Below are 13408 nucleotides of genomic sequence, written 5' to 3' on the forward strand. Positions count from 1 at the left end.
TGTAACCAGCTCTTCTCCATTTGCTATGCTCCATGGTTTGTGAACAGCTGGCATCTGGAGACTTAGTCTTGGTTAGTGGTCAGGAGTTTATGTGAAGAGGACACTCATATATTTTTCCACAAAATTCTAACCTCTAAAGAAGAGTGGATGATCCATACTAAAACAACAAGACAACACACAAAGATGTATTTGTTAACCCTTAGCTTTATTGAGTATAATATAGGTGGACATCATTTAGAACGGTGCAGTGGCCTAGGGGTGATGACGCTCACCTCTCATTCAGAAGGTTGAGCGTTCAGTCATCGGCAGCGGCAGATATTTCTCCATCAGGGTGCAAGGAGAAAATATCTGCTGCGAACTCTGCATAGGTGTCAGGAAGAGCATCTGGTCAGTAAATGCTCAGCTGCACTCGTTCGCCCTGACTCCACTCCGAACAAAGGGATTAAAGGGTCGTAAAAAGAAGGGAAAAAAATAGGTAGTCCTCATGTAGCAATCACAATTGGGTTTGGAAGTTCTGTCATTAAATGAAGCAGTTGCTAAGTGAGAAATCACATGACTACAACTATGCTTCCTCTTCTTCTCTCCCCCCATCCTATGGAATGCTCATCAGAGCACTGTGTAATTAACAAGAAGAGGATTGATGTTTGTATTTACATTCATTGGAAAAAATAGGAGGATTACAAGAGAGTTAGCAGGCATATAATGGGGAATACACCAGGCTGTCTGTTTAGCACTCTCACAGCTGCTGACACAAGCACATTGTTTTTGCTGTGCATTCCCCATTATGTGCCTGCTTACTCTGCTGTGATCCCTTCTTCTTCAATCTCTCTGCTCTTCAGGGAGAGAAGAAAAATAGGAGATCATACACTGAACAATGCATACTGACAGGGGTGGGTTCTACTTACCTTTACTACTGGTTCGCAATGGGATCGCTCGCGCACACGCCTTCTGTGCATGCACAGATCACCGATGTCGACATCTGGGGAGATGGGCGGGGCCTCCGGACAGTTTTACTACCGGTTCTTGCGAACCAGTACGAACCGGGGGCAACCTAGCACTGCTGACAGAGTGATGATCACATGACTGAGCGGCAGTCATATCATAATTTCAAAAAATAGCTGAATGAGGCAGTCAATAAGCAAGGACTACCTGTAAGTTTTGCCAAAGCACTTTCATATACATACTTCTTTACTTCCATATTGTCACCAAATTCTTATCAAGCAATCAATCAAATTGCTTCCTCCAACCAATTTCTTGCCCAATCCTCCTCTTTATAGCGCTCCTTCTATCTGACTCAGCTATGTCACTGGTTGTCATTGTGATTGCTGAATTATGTTTTGCTTAATATGCAATTTTGACTCAATGGCCAGCTTCTGGTATAGATGGCTTCATTCTTTGTTTGCTTTAATGCTGTGTTTGCTACAGGGGTGAAATCTACTTATCTTCCCTACCGGTTCGGAAGTGCACACGCCGCATGCACATTTGGACCCTCTGCGCATGCGCAAACCCTTCTGTGCATGCGCAGAGGGTAAAAAACAGGCTACTTCCTGGTTAAAACCAGGAAGTAACGGTGTGCGGGCGGGTGGGCGGAGCCTCACACTGCTGCCGTTACTGGTTCTCCGAACTACCCACCGCCGCCACTACCGGTTCGCCTGAACCAGTGTGAACCGGTAGCATTTCACTCCTGATTTGCTATTCTCTCCCTCCCTTTCCTTCTATCCACTCTGGCCCTTGCCAGATTACTGACTTTAATTGGAATAGTCCATAGTATTCATAAAAAAATCCTTTTCTTAATACTTTTGGGGCAAAGTATGTATCCCCTACACATGTTCCTTCACTCAATTAACCTCTGAAAAGACATCAGAGACAAGCAGCAGTTCTGGGTATTCTTGATCTGTCCCCGTCCACACACACACACAAACACAGCCAGCCGAGGGTTAAGGAAGCACTTGGAACACACCCAGCTCTTTATCTCCAACTTGGCAGCGATATACATGCCGTCTGCCAAGTGCTTTTATTTCCACAGAAAACAGAAAGATAAATACTCAGCTTCCAAACGTCCAACAACAATAAATATTCCTCCCAGCAGTTCCGAACGAGGCTTTAGTGACTATCCAAGGTTAGTTTTGTTCGTCACAAGGATCACTGGCCACCACCCTCTATTATATAGTCTCTGGGGTGTGGTCCAGTGACTCAGTTCTAATCCCTAGCATGCCTCCTGAGCTGCTGCAATCGTTTATCACGTCTTCGGAGGCGTGCGTCCAGGAATGATGTCTCTCCCTCGCTCTCATCCGAGCCACCTGTCTCTCTGCTAATCTCCTCTCCCTCGGCCGGCACCTGAGACAGTGCCAGAGGGGAGGGGCCTGGAGAGGGAGGCCTGGCTGACTCCTCTTCCTCATGCTCGGAGCTTTCTTCCTCCGATGGGACAGGCTCAGAGGGCGGGGCCACAACAATTCTAAACTTAAAACTGAATTCAACAGTGATAGGAGGATATTGAGGCAAATATTTCCTGGTCTGGAAATAGTATGGACTGATAAGTTCATTTGTCTTGATCAATGCCAGGATCAGATGCACCATTTTGCGGTGACCTATGTAGGAATTGTATATATATATGCATAAGGTGCATATATTTTTGGCCCATAAGGAAGTGTACATGCAAATGTACTCACTCACCTGGTTTCTTTTCCATGTGAGGGATAACAAAGCCTAACTTATGATTTTTTTAAACAAGGCTTCTTTGGATGATGCCTAATAAAAAGGAAATGCTACCTCATCACTTGTATAGCTAATGTAAAATCTCTCCCTCCTTCCTTCCCTCCCCTCCCTCTCCCCCCTTTCTCCCTGCTCTCTCAGCCTCTTCCTTCCTCCCTCCTTTCCTTCCTCTCTCTCTCCTTCCCTCCATCCCTACCAATAGTATCTTGATAAAAAAAACAATAGGAATAATATAGGATGGTGAATCAAATCACTAGCTTTATTCCTGTGGTACAAGGTGACATCCAAGCTGCACAATAAAATCAGTGGGTTCCATTGCATCCGTTGTTTTGCATATTTTCTTTAACTGATTGGACATCAGTTGTTCTGATACTATTTTCATTCTAGATCTTATACAATTGCTTGTGGTAACATCTGTTATAGTACAGATGTTAACAACAGAATCCTTCAGATCAGGGGTGAAATCCTCCCAGTTTGCACCGGATCGCGCGATCCGGTAGCGATCTTGGCGGCTGGTTCGGCGATCCGGAAGTGATGGCAGAGCGAAGCTCTGCCCACCCGCCTGAGTGTTGTTACTTCCTGGTTTTAACCAGGAAGTAATATGTTCATTACCTTCTATGCATGCACAGAAGGTTTTGCACATGCGCAGAAGGTCCGTGTGCATAAGTAATGCTTGTGCGTGCACGGGGTGCATGCACTTCCAAACCAGTAAGGAATTTCTATAGCTACCCATCTCCACAAAAGAATCTGGCATCTTCTTTATCAATTTGTTGCATTGCTATCATATCCTCAGTGCCAAATATATATTACTTCAGAATATAAAAAGTCCATGTGCATCTCTGAAAGCAACTGTTCACCTTGTTGGCATTAAGCTATTTGCAACTGAAACCAGCTGAAAAATAATCTTGTCAGTTTGATGTGGGCAACAGCCCCATCTGGCGGAGAAAGTTACACCCTGTTTTCTCATTCGGATGGCTTTGAATGCTGTTATTTCCAATTTTCAAAACATTGATGTTATTTTGAAGTTTTATAATTTGGTAATTTGTTGTTGTGAATGCCCAGAGTTTTCTAAAGCTAGGTTTCATTTGTTTAATCAGCTTGGTTGAGCTTTTATTCATTAAACAAATTCTATCAGCAAAAACAAAATTTTCAGTTATCTGAGGACACACAGAACAATGCAGAAATTTGTCTGTTTCTGTTATTTTGTTCCTTACTTAATCTGCACCTGAAGTTCACCCACCTGCAACTTTGCTTTCCAAAAATGTGGTAGGGATAAAAATATTAAACTAGGGAACTGAATGGCAGCAAATGTTGCTTAATTATATATTTACGACCAAACACTTGGCCATGAGTAAATTAAACATAATTAAAAACAATAATACTAGTGCTTTCTAACCTATTTCTGCATGAGTCTTAAACACAGCAAATTGTTGTAATAAATTAAATAAATTTAATAAATTAAAATATAAGAGGAATGCAGGGGTGAAATCCAGCAGATTCTGACAGGTTCTGGAGAACCAGTAGTGGAAATTTTGAACAGTTCGGAGAACCAGTAGCGGAAATTTTGAGTAATTTGGAGAACCGGCAAATACCATCTCTGGCTGGCCCCAGAGTGTGGTGGGAATGGGGATTTTGCAATATCCTTTCCCCAGGAGTGGGGAGGGAATGGGGATTTTGCAGTATCCTTCCCCTGCCACACCCACCAGGCCACACCAGACCCACCAAGCCACGCCCACAGAACCGGTAGTAAAAAAAATTGGATTTCTCCACTGGAAGAATGCTATACTGTATATTTGGGAAATAAGGTTATGCTTTGTTTTAATGGTTGTTTAATCTGGGCTGCCTTGTTTTATTTTTTGAAATTATTTTTATTTAGTATTATATTTTGTAAGCCACCCAGAACCCACTGAAGTTGAGGGCTATAATAAACTTAAATAACAACAACGTAATTAGAAGATGTACTTGCACTGAAGGAAGACTATCACTGAGCTTCCAAGGAGATTTGACAACAGAGTCAATCCAATTTAGGCATGATGGTGTTCTCTCATTGATATCAATGGGATTCACATAGAACACTCTTAAATTAAAATGAATTCTTGAATTTGCACCTTGTTCTTATCAGTTTATTACCGGTAACACCTGTTTTTTTTTTCTTCTATTAGTCTAAAGCAGGGGTGTCAAACTCATGTAGTCACAGCAGTGTCATGTGACGTATCTGAACTTTTTTCCCCTTTGCTAAACCAGACGTGGGCATGGCCAGTATGTGACTCAACTGTACCACAGGCCGGGAGTTTGACAGCCTGGTCTAAAGAATTCTTACCCACATATACTGTTTCCCCCAAAATAAGACATCCCCTGATAATAAGCCCAATCGGGCTTTTGAGTGCATGGCAATAAGGCCAAGCGCTTATTTCAGGGTTCAAAAAAAATATAAGACAGGGTCTTATTTTCGGGGAAACACAGTATTATTGTTTTAACATTGAGAATCATTTGGAATCTAATGTTCTTGATAATTAGACATCTAAGGATAATTAATTAGCACCTAAGAACTATTAAAAGTAATTGAAACAATGGTGAATAGTCAGAAAATAGGTTGCAGTAACTTTATTTATTTATTTTAATCCTCATCAGAAAAGTCAGAGGTAGCTAGGTGATCTACATATTACTCAATAGCAGTAACTCCCTATTGCAAATCACAAATAACCCAGGGGTTTGGGGAAGAGAGGGAGGCAAGTAAACTTTGAAACGCACATTGGAATATCACAGGGCGAGCTCTGCCTTTCCTGTATTTTGCATCATAATATTGCATACAAGTACGGAAAGGGGCAGTATTTGTATTCTAAAGACACAATGCACATTTCATCATTTTGACAAAATCTTGGCTGGCTGTAGATGCTTCTAGATATCACTAGTTCTCCCATCTATCTCTATTAGGCAGTTTTTGGTTTTTTTCACAATAATGTATTTGGGTGAACCAAACATGACGGTTACTTATATTTGTTAGTTAAGTGCTGCAAGTAATCTCTTTAATCTCTTTAATCCCATCCCACAGCCATCTTCCTATTCTAGTTACATCAACCTTGCCAAGTTTTATCATGTTTCTGGTCCAACATTTGCTTGCATTACATATCCAAAATAAATAAGTTTCTACTTGACTCTCTTAGTATAAAATATCCTAAAATCAGCATTTGGATTAGATCAGGATTGAGTGACTGGTTGTTCTTACATTTTCAATATTCAAATCTATAATCCAAAGAGATATTTCTTTTTTTTTTCCTTTGCTCTTCTAAGCATCCAGTTTCCTAGCTATTTCTTACTGCTAAAGCAGCATTATTTCAACTGCTCTGACCTTTGTTCTAATTCAGGAGTGTCCAACTCGATTTCATTGAGGGTTGCATCAGGGTGGTGTTTGACCTCACGGGGCTGGGATGGGTATGGCCAGGGTGGGTGTGGCCAGCTCAACGTCACTCATGTCGGCCCCCGTGAGCTCTGTTTTTGGCTGCGACGGCCTCCTGCAGCTCTCTGCCAATGAAAACGGAGCTTGGGAGAGCAGTACACGGCCCTCCCAAGCTTTGTTTTCGCTGGCAGAGGCACCTTGGGCCGGTCCTTCATTGTTTCCAGGCTGGCCCCATGGGCCAGATCTAAGCACTCTGCAGGCCAGGTCTGGTCCCCGGGCCTTGAGTTTGACACCCCTATTCTAATTGAAAGGCCCTTATTCTGTATGATCTTGTCAAAGTTTGCTATTGCTTTCCTCGCGAGGATCTTTTTTATTTCTCCAGTGTATTATCCATATTTATATGTTTTTGAGTCCCCAGAAAGCAGAACTGTCTATCAGCTTCAAGGCTTCATCGGCAATATGAGTTTCACTAAATATATTGATTAGCATTGCTTTTATTTTCTTTTGTTGTTATTTCACGCTTGGGTTGGCTGTCACTCACCCAGCTTCAAAAAACTCCATTCCGTTCCTTTCCTCTCTCCAGCTCTATATTTAGTCCGGTTGTCCCAGCTTCGTGACAGCCGCCATGGCTGCCATCCCCCACCGCCGAGTCACAGAGAGTTCCCTCTGACCTTCGAGGAACTTGCCTGTTCCTCTTGGTTGTCCGAGGTGCCTCTCTTTCTTCCCCATCCCTGCAGGACAGTTCTGGTCCGCAGACCCATCGGCAGCGGTTCGTCAGCCGGGGTTTTCGCGAGCTTGTCGGAGCCCGCTAATTCCCCGACTGTCTCGCCGTGATGCCAAACCGGAAGTTTTTCAGCATTGCTTTTATTTTCTTAATATTTAACATTAATCCAGGTGGTTCACTTTTTAAGCAGTTTTTAGTTTTTATTATTTTCAACTAGCATGATATTGTCTGCATGGTTCAACTGTGTAATGTTCACTTTCCAATTTTGATTCCAGCTCTTATCTCTTCCAAGTCTATCCTTCTTATGGATTGAAATGATATACAAGTAGTCCTCAATTTACGACTAAAATTGAGCCCACAATTACAGTCGTTAAGTCATGACAATTGTTAAACAGGTCATCATGTGACTGTGACTGATTTTACTATCTGTTTTGCAGCAGCCTTTAAGCAAATGCAGTAGTAATAAAGTGAACATGGCAGTCTTTAAGTGAACTCATTGTTCCCTATGAGTATTTTTTGCTAACAACCAGAAGTAAACCCTGGTTTCCAGCAAATTCATAAATTGTTGTCACATGCAGGTCAATTGCCAAGGCTCAAAATATGGTCTTGTGACCACGGGTGGTGGGGGGAGGGAGAGCTGTCAGAACTTCACAACTTTGAACAGTTGCTAAGTGACCAGTCATAAGTCAAGGACTATCTATAAGGATTGTCTGCATCCTTGTCTTGCTCATTTTCCTGTTATGAATCACTTTGTTTCTTAGAATTTCTTATAAAGAAGAACAAGAATTTCTTATGAAGAATCTCGTTCTTTGTAAAGATTCATAAGAGATGTTCCAGCAAACTCATTAGCCTTAATATATTCTATATTCTCACATGATCCACACAGACAAAGGCCTTGCTGAGGTCAATGAAGCAAACACAATTTTTCTAGGTTTTTTTTTTTTTGTTTCCTCTATTATGCATTTTAATATTAACTATCTGATTGAATCAGCAGTCTCCTAGGAAAAAAAACCCCACAATGAAGTCAAAATGACAACGCTTTCACTACGAATCATCATACAAATGCTGCCACTGTGCATTTGTCTCTTTTTTTTTTTATTGAAAAGGTTTTCAAATACAAATTTTTCCCCCTTTTCCCCCCCCCCTCCCCCCCCTCCCTAACCCCCCCTCCCCACCCTTCCCCCCCTGTGACTTCTTCGTAACAAAAAAAAACCCTAATTCATAACAGATTACTTACTCCCTCCTCAAAATACTGACCTTTACTTACTAAAAGTATTATAAATCCCCCTTTATCCATACATTTCAGAAAAGAAGAAGAGAAAAAAAAAACAAAAAAAAACAAACACATTATACTATAACTATTATAAAATAACTCTAATTTAGCATAATAGTGTTTTATATCTATGCATTATTGCAACAATTCAAAACCACCTTCCACTTTAAAACTATACAATAAGTCCTACTTTAATAACATTTCAAAGCGGGCTCCCCATAAAATCTAATTTAACATTTATTCCACTCTATCCATTTCCTCCACTCCCCTAAATGTATCACTTAAAAATCCCTTTTCTTAAACTAATCAGTCTGTAGCTAGCTTATTCACCCACTGTCTTACAAATTTACCATACACAACAATTCTTGATATCTTTAATTCACTGCCCACACTACTTAAAAATATATATATATATATATTCCATTATATCTAAATAAAAAAAGAAAAGACAATAACTTTAAATTTATAGTCCATATAATATCTTCTTGAAGTCTTTCCACTGGATTGTTAAAACCAACATCCATAATAGGGTGACATAGCTTGCGGATGCAACAGTTTATTCAAGATCTCCAATCATATCTGCCCCCATCAGTAGTAAACATCTTCTTATATATATAAAAGTAAAAACAACCACCCGAGTGACATTATAATTGTATTCCATATAATAATAATTGTGGGTTTCATCAGGATTATTAATTTCCATCATCGTATTGGGTAACAACCCGATCTTCTGCATGTCCCAATGTGATTCTCTTGCCTTATAATTCAAGATAATTATAATATATTTATCAACACAAAAAGAAGTTTCAAAGTAGATAATTCAAAACCATCAATTTGAGGCTCTTTCCATGTCCCAAAATTACGGCAATGCAGAGATCTGCCACTATCCTCAGGATGATATTGACCAATATGTCGCCTCCTCTATGTTTTCACATAATCATTCATATTTTAAAATCACTGGCTTCACTGTTGCTTGGGTTAGAAATTTCTATTTTTGTACAACCTATTTCTTTTTTTGTTTTCTTTTTGTGGGTTTGACCTCCATCCTAATTTTTTGTGTCTCGCATTTCTTTTTTATCCCTTGTATATCCTCTAATTGGTTTCCATGCTTGTCCTTGCCTTGATAAGTCATCACATTAAAATCAGATGGCACTTCTCTCAAATTTGTAGATAATCCAGCTGGGGTATCCGATAAATCCAAAGGCAATTTATCTGGTACAGTCTCTGTCTTTAGTTCCAGCTCCTTCTGCTTATCCTGTATTATATCTGAAGACGTTAAATTCATTTTCAACCTATTTTGATAAAATTCTTCCGCCCTTTCAACAGTATTTAACTGGTATCTTTCTCCTTGATATCTCAATATAATACCAACTGGGACGTCCCACCGGAATTGAATATTTCTCCTTTTTAACTCAGACACCAGAAAGCCAAATTTCTTCCTTTCCATTAATATCTTAGGTGGGAGTTCCTTGTAAATCCAAATCTTTCTTCCATACAATTGCAAATTAGAATTGAAGGAATTTTGCACAATTTTATTCCTAATTTCTTTATCTGAAAAATAGATTACCACATCTCTAGGCAATTGCCTTTGCTTGGCAGTCCAGGAGTTTATTCGATAAGCTCTGTCAATCCTACAAAACACTTCCTCAGGTTGAATCTTTAAAATCCCAGCTAGAAATTCAGAAGATATTTTCCTTAAGTCATCTCTGTTATTTTCCTGCAAACCTCTAAGTCTTATTGCATATTCTGTGAAATTATATTGTATCTTTAGAACCTCTTTTTGAATCCTCTGTTCCAGATATTCTACATTACCAGACTTTTGGTCAGCATCCATTTTAAATTTTTCTTCTGAACTATAATCCTGAATATTTAACAAATCATTTTCAATTTTTTGAATTCTATTGTCCAATTTATCTTGAATTTCATCCATTTTTGACTCTAGTAAATTAGTATTTGTATCCAACCGAATCATGAATTCTGACAATTTTAAAATTTTTTGCTGCAAAAAGTCAAACTTGGATTTCACCAATTCCTTAGTTTCCTGCTTAAATTTTTCAAGTTGCTGATTCACAATCTCATCCCTTCTTTCAATCTCCTCTAAGAGAAATTCTATTATATTAAAATCAGGTTTCTGGGACTGAAGAGTTAAAACTTGTTCCTTTAAATTCTTAGTGGGGGAATCCCCCCCACCTATTTGTTTGTCTGACTTCACAAGCCTCAGTGCCATGTTTCCGCCTAAGCAGGCTTTGTTAGAAGAAGAAAAAAAAAAAAACAAGACAAAAGACTTCCAGCCAGCAACACTCAAGCCTCCAGGGAAAAAAGAGAAAAACAAAAACAGGAGCGGAGTTTTGTCTACAAATGTAGCCAGTGGTATTTATTCCGCTACATTGTAATAATAAAAAACGGAAGAACTTTCCCTCTCAAACTCTTCTCCAGCCGCGGCAGACGCCATTTTAAAAAGAAACTTTTTTCCTCTTTCTCTTCCTCTATTCTCTTAAGTAATTTTTAAAAGATAAGTAAAATACTTGCGCTTCAGTATTACAGGTCCAGCTCACATTTTCTTTGAGTAATCTGTCAAATTCGCAGGCTTGCTTTTGACGCCTGGCTCTGCATTAGCAGAGGTCTCCCAAAGCCCGGAGCAGCGGCTGGGGATATGGGGCATCTCATCCGCTCCATCCCAAAAGTAAAAGAAAAACTTTTGGGACTCTGCAGAGAGTTCTACCCACCCCTGCCGGCTCTATCTCCGTTTCCTCATGGGAACGGAGTTTTTTCGAGCCGCCGTTCCGTTGTGAAGGCGGCTCTGACAGGCAGTGGAAGCTGACGATCCCAAAGGAACGTCTGGCGGCGGCCAGCAGCAAACAGGAAGTCCCTGTGCATTTGTCTCTTAATATCTGACATTAGTACATGTTGTGCTGTTTGTATGATGATGTTATCGTAAACTTTGCCATTTAGCCCCATTGCCACCCTTATGAACATCCTGGAGTTCACGTCCCTCTACCTTCTCTGAAACTTACTCATTTTATGTAGCATTTTTTTTTCTGTGGACTGCTCTCATCTTCTTAGTAAGTTCTTAAATAAAACTTTGAGGAATTTGTGCAACGGTTCAGTGAATACTATTGCAACTTTCTTCTACAAACCTGTTTGTCAAGTGTCACAGTATAATCTTTTCAACTTCTTTTAACATCACTAACCGCTATCAAAATTGTTCTCTGGTACATATGCTTACCAAAACTACCCATGTTTGACCTATTTATCTGATCTTCTTTAAAAGATCTTTAATTTTAAACTGTAACTTTTTTTAAAAAAATATCCTGCTTTAGGATATTTTTGACTGAGATACCTGTCCCTGTCCTCTTTTATTTGATGCTGAAAATCAACATTCAAGTCATTGTACACCCATTTTATCTTTGTCATGTAACTTTTCCTAGCTATCACGAAAGCTTATATGAAGGACATTACAACACCACTGGAATCTGTGTAGGCAGAAATTCCAACAGGCAACAAGTAGTGTTGTAATGCCTGCCAGAGTCCTTCCCTCTTTGCAGATGATAGCTAGCAATAGGGAGAGAGAGAGAGAACCGAGCCAGAAGATAGGCTGAGATCTCAACAAGCAATCAGCGGTGTTGTGATGCCTACCAGAATCCTTCCTTCTTTGCAGTTGACAGTTAGTAATAAGGAACCAGGGAAAACTGGGCCTTTAACACGCAGTCAGGCTGCAGCTAGGATAATGAAGCAGAAGAAAAAATTGCTGCCCTCCAATCAGGACACAGAGTTGCAACATATGTCAGCAGAACATAGAAAGGCAACATTTCCGATCTCGCAGCATACCCACAGCTTCTAAACTGAAAGTAGGGGCCCGATGATGACAAGTTAGAGAGCTTGTTGAAAGGTTGCCAAAAAGAAAACTTTTAAAGTGTTGGTTAGGATTTTAGCCAGAGTTTCAAAAGAACTTACAAAGTGTTTTGTTGGGATTTTGGAGGATCTTAAGCTGGGATTTGGGTCATGTGCTTTGGTACACACTCTCTTAAATCTAACCCATATAGCCTATGGAAGTGATTGACCTCTTCATCTTCAATTTCTTATTATACAGTCTGTTTGGTTCCTGTCAGCAGTGTCCATATATAAATTGTCCATCTACATTGCTTAGATGTGGTGGAATCTGGAGCTCAGTTGGGGCAAGGAGTGAAAAGGTTGGCTAGCCTTGAGTCATTGATAGGGAGGAAGCGGCTGACTCTCTAAAGATTTACAGTATTTATCTAGTAATTATGTAGTGAGTGCATTAGTCTGGCACGTTTCCTGTCAGTAGACGAGTAGCAGTAAACATATCACTCTGATCAACTCCTTGAGCTGTTTCTGGTTCCTTATGCCTGACATTGGAGGAGGCATTAACAATAAGCAAAAAATGTTTCTAAAAATCTATTAGCTTGCCTCCTACACTATTGTATTTAGCCAATTTAAATATCTGTTTGTCCGACTTTTGCCATTAAAGGCATTACATCCTTTTATAAGTTTGCACCTGGCACATCTTACAATTCATCATAGAATTCTTAAAGCATTTCCAAGAATTCCTCTTCCACATTTCCATGCTATGTTTTATTGAGTAATAGCTACATGCATATTTAGAAACATACTTTTTGGGTATCACTGCCATTCCAATCCTTCATATGTACACATGTCCTGATTGTATATTATGTAATAATCTGGCCCAGGGTTATTGGGGGCTCTTATTTGATTTGATTTGTGTTGCTTTTAGTATTATTTTCATCTGAGATGTCTCTGTGGTTTAATTTTTTATCTGTCTTTAGGGATTTGGTGGCTTTGTATAATGCTCAAAGTCCATTGAAGTTGGGCGGCTATAACAAACTTGAATAAATAAGTAAATAAAATAAATAAATTTAGATTGATCCTTTCTAGCCCATCTTAAGATGTCCAATTTTGTAACTTTCTTTTCTGCTCTGAAAAAAGCTTGTTGAAAAACTGTTTTTTGGGGGGGGACCACCCAGCGGTAAAATCCACTTACCTTTGCTACCGGTTCGGGAACAAGAGCGTGTGGATGCACATGCGCAGAGGGTAAAAATGGGACCTAATGACGTCCTGGCGGAGCCTCCTGCCACCGGTGCTACCGGTTCATGTGTGAGCTGGATAGAACAGGCTGGATTTCACTGCTGGGACCACCAATATCCAGGCTGACCCTGATTCAATGGATATTAAATGCTGGAAATGTAGAGAATTTTTTAAAAAAAAATTGATTTATATGCCGCCCTTCTCCGGAGACTCAGGGCGGCTTACAATGCATTAAACA

The 13408-nt window shown here is 39.9% G+C and overlaps 1 protein-coding gene across 1 annotated transcript in view; it reads left to right on the forward strand.

Annotated features, from left to right (window-relative positions):
• The window catches only part of CACNA2D4 (calcium voltage-gated channel auxiliary subunit alpha2delta 4), a 202427-nt gene that overhangs the window by 72202 nt on the left and 116817 nt on the right, over positions 1-13408 (forward strand). The gene's annotated exons all lie outside the window — the stretch shown is intronic.

This window comes from Pantherophis guttatus, chromosome 7 (assembly GCF_059756535.1).
Source record: "Pantherophis guttatus breed Tessera chromosome 7, ASM5975653v1, whole genome shotgun sequence".
NCBI lineage: Eukaryota > Metazoa > Chordata > Lepidosauria > Squamata > Colubridae > Pantherophis > Pantherophis guttatus.